Source organism: Amphibalanus amphitrite, unplaced genomic scaffold, assembly GCF_019059575.1.
Source record: "Amphibalanus amphitrite isolate SeventyFive unplaced genomic scaffold, NRLGWU_Aamphi_draft 000929F_arrow, whole genome shotgun sequence".
NCBI lineage: Eukaryota > Metazoa > Arthropoda > Thecostraca > Balanomorpha > Balanidae > Amphibalanus > Amphibalanus amphitrite.
This window is the reverse complement of record NW_024882423.1, coordinates 260,863-264,991: the sequence shown is the minus strand read 5'-3', so window position 1 is coordinate 264,991 and position 4,129 is coordinate 260,863. Positions and strand designations below refer to the sequence as shown.

The following is a 4,129-nucleotide window of genomic DNA, read 5'->3' as shown; positions in this document are numbered from 1 at the left end:
CAATTTTGACAGTTTTTCACAAATCGACGCATAACTCGGGAACCATTAGATCTAGAGCACCGTAGAAAAGCACATTCGATAGCTCTTTCACAAATCTTTCTGAATAATGTTCTCAGAAAGATCCCCAACGGTCTAGCTTCCAGAGAGCAAGAACACTTGACGTTTTTGCAGAAAAGCCAAAGTCATACGTTACCTTTGATACAAGTCGAATCTTGTGACATCTGCAACCACATTTTCATGTCATGTCAGGTCACTGACCAGTGACATCATAACTGAACCTCTAAGTGTCTTAATCCGTCCCAATTTCGTACCAAAAACAGGTGAGGGAAAAAGGTGAGAGTGGTTTCCGATGGATCCACCCTCCCCCCCCCCCCCCACCAACAACCCCCACGGCGGGCCCACCCTATGTAGAAAACCGATAGATCTGGCGGGGTCTAACAGAACAATTAAAAAGCGGAAAATGATCTACCCGTAGCGTACCCTATGTTTATATGACACAAATGTGCTCTGCTCATGCAACTTGCAAGGTATGCATAAATTATGTGTATTTACAGCGCCATCCCCATCAAACAGAAGGGAACAGAAAACGGTCTGATGACCCCGACGTGATTTGAACACGCAACCCTCTGATCTGGAGTCAGACGCGCTACCGTTGCGCCACGGAGTCCCTGGCGTCTGCCTCTTGTGTTCTATGTGGATAAACACTGTTCAAATAGCACAGGTGTGCTGGTTCTCATCGCTACAGGTGTGTTGACTCTCATAACAGTTGTTTCAGACGGGATTGACAACTCAAAACACTCACCAGTCAATGAACACGGCTCCGAAAGACGACAAGGAAGGAGCTGCGGGCACCACACTTACAAAAAAGTTGTGAAACAAATGAGGCAATTTGGCCTGCCTAGTTCATTTGGTTGAATGTTGATTACCTAAAGAAAAATTGATCCGCTGTTTTTGTGTGTAAATGGTTGTAATTTACCTGAAACTTTCTTCTTCCGATGATACGAAAATATTTATTTCTGTGGAATGTTGCGCAAACGTGAGATTGAAGACATTGCAACAAGTTTCGATGTTTTTGGTACGTCCCATATTTTATTCATTGATTCATGCAGGGGCTCAGCCATCGGGAAGGGGTCGCGGGGATCCGACTCTCTACCCCCCCCCCCTCCCCCAAGAAATTCGTTCAAGCATGGGAGTTGTATGCGTAAGGTTGTGCATTTCTGGGTCGCGCCCTCACCCCATCCTGAAACCATGGCGGAATCCCTGGTGTCATGAGGAATGAATTTGAAACCTACCACGTCTCCTGACACTTCCGCGCCTTGTCTGGAAAATCATATAAGTGTAGCAGCTTATCCCTCGTTAGCATAATGTTTAAACCATGAGCTCGTGGGTGAGCCTAGTCTAGCACTCAGCACTGTAGAAGTACAAACCGTTTGTGTGCTGGACTTCACAGACACTGAGCAAGGATTGTGTCTGAGACCTGTGATCCCTGATAAATTGGCGGTATTTGAGAAAGGATGTGCTAAGTGCTGGTAATTTGATTGTGACCTTTACATCTACAAGGAAAATTGATTGAATATTCATATGCCATGCGGTATTCTACGTTCAAATTTTACATTTTAACCTTTCGAGTGTAAAAGTGTTGATAATCATTGTTGGTGAGGGAAGAACAGGCACTCAACGTCCATACGTCAGTCTCAACAGTTGCAAGCGTGCTACAAATAGTTTGACCACGCATCGCTCATTCCCGACAACTACATGGTGACGACTCGCCCTTCAAAGTCAGACCGCGGACGAGTGACTGTAGAGTGAAGAAGAGCGGAGGGAAGGTCCTCGCCGGACATACAGCCCATTAAACAATCGTAGGATAACAGACGGAAGGAACATGCTAGGTATAAGGATGCCAGACGGTACATGCATAAGATAAATGTGACGAATTTAATTTAGCTTTGATATGCGTTAGCCCGCTTTCGTGAATGTTTTTCCATGCGTAAATGATAGCTTGAGTCATTCTTGATGTGATACGAAGGAAAAAACACAGCTGTGTCCCTATTCATACAATAACGAATACGTAACACCTACTTGAGAAACCAGGTGTCAAAGTTGGACAAACTACCTGCGCCCACCCAGGAATATCAGGAACATCAAGCATCCCACATTTCCGACACGGATGTCGTAACACGTCTCGCATCTGTTGGCAGTCGGGTAATATAGATGGGTATAATTACCGCATTGTGAATAAATACATTTCCAATGGTGAGCATTTCCATATTACCTTGGCCTTCTACTGGGAGCGCTGGGTGAATGATAATGAATTATTCGTCTGATCTGTAACAGTTCAAATCCCGAGGGCACACGCGGTGACGCGGGGTATAGATGGCTCATCCGAGTACTTCCGCATATAAAGGAAATATAGGGTCACAATGTGTACGCATGAATGTTTGAAAGTCAGTCGAAATAGTCCTGCTATGCATCGACAAACGGTTCCCCAATCCCCTTTGTCCGGGTTCGGGATCGCATTGCTCAACACTTTGTTGTCATGCGCAAACTTTGAGGTCTGGAAAGTCAACTTTGCCTGGCATCACCCACCACGCAGTATCCACCGATCGTCAGTCAGTTTTCGGCCACGGAGCTCATTCTGTCGGCATTGAGGGCCCGCTCCAGTGTTTGATGCGCCGGCTCTGCGGCCGGCTGGCAGCGCCGACAGTCGGACGGGCTGAAAGCTGCTGTCAAAGCCAGCCGTCTCGGGTTGAGAGGCTCGTCGGGCGCCAGGAAAGCCCGAAAAGTGGCGGCGGCGGCCGACGTCAGCCACGCGTATCCACTGCCAATATGCTCTCCTTCAGCTTATGGCTTTGAAGCAATGCCTTCGTCGAACGCTTCGGAAGAGGTTACGACTTCAAGTCAGCGCTCTGACATGCATCCATAAAGTTGAAAGTGGATCGACTCAAATGCAGCTCACGCCGCTCTTCGTAGTTCGTGGAAATTCCAACGTAGCTCCTAACGCAGCTCGCACGTGGCTCATGCTTTGAGAGTATGGTGATGGGTCAGGAATGAATTGATTTACTTTTCAGCACCTCTATTGGAAGTGATGCGTGCCCTTCTCTCCAAGCATTGCACTGCTAACCCTTGCCGGAACTAACATTTTTCTGCATACGCCCCTGCCGAGGAGAAGCGAGTACGACCCTCCTCACTGTTTCATCCCTACATGTTTGAACCAGAGCTTCGCGCAAAAAGGCGAGCATATGCGCCGTTCCAATTGACGTAGCAACTGGCTCCTGATTTTAAGATCCCATGTCAAAATCTATGTCACAGTGGACACTTCAGGTAATTGCCAGCTTAGAGCATGCAGCACTTATGCTTGTATAAGGCATAAGCGGAGATAAAATATCAGACAATGCCCACATCAATACAGACTAGAATACAGGTTTACGCGATAACTGTACGTTTGGATAGATATTGTTGATGGGGCCATTAGTTTGGTTTGTATGTTTATATAAGTAGGGTTGAGTTTGATAGTTACTTTGATAGTTGTATAGTAGGTAGGTATGGCTCTACGAGGAGCACTACGGATCCCAAAGTTTGGACATTGAATTATTTAAAAAAAAAAACACGCCCGTCCGCCACAAACCGCAAACGCCGCAAAAGTAAAAAACGACCGCCTCCAACCGCAAATAACGCCGCAAACGCCGCAAAAAATAAAAACCGCCCGCATCGCGCGCCCGCCCGCCGCCAACCGCAAACGCCGCAAAAATGAAAACCGCCCGCATCGCACGCACGCCCGCCGCCAACCGCAAACGCCTCGAAAAACGGCCACCCGCCGCCAAACGCTAAAACCGCAAAATGCGCGAAAGGCACGCCCGACAAACGTCGCAAAAAATAAACAATTGCCCGCCCAACGCAAAAAACGCAGAAACTCCGAAAAAACGTCCGCATCGCACGCACGCCAACCGCCAACCGAAAACGCCTAAAAATCGCCCGCCCGCCACCAAACGCAAACACCGCAAAAAAGCGCCCGCTCGCCCCAAACGCAAACACCGTAAAAAGGAAACAAAAAAGCGCCCGCCCGCCCCAAAACGCAAAACGCACGCCCGAAACACCAACGCAAACGTCGCAATAAATTAAAACAAATAAA

General features: G+C 47.7%; 1 non-coding gene across 1 annotated transcript; it reads right to left on the bottom strand.

The window, feature by feature from the left end:
* Positions 1 to 595: 595 nt before the first annotated feature.
* On the bottom strand, positions 596 to 667 carry Trnaw-cca. The gene has a single exon. It is a non-coding gene; the product is annotated as a tRNA-Trp (tRNA).
* Between the last annotated feature and the right edge of the window lie 3,462 nt (positions 668 to 4,129).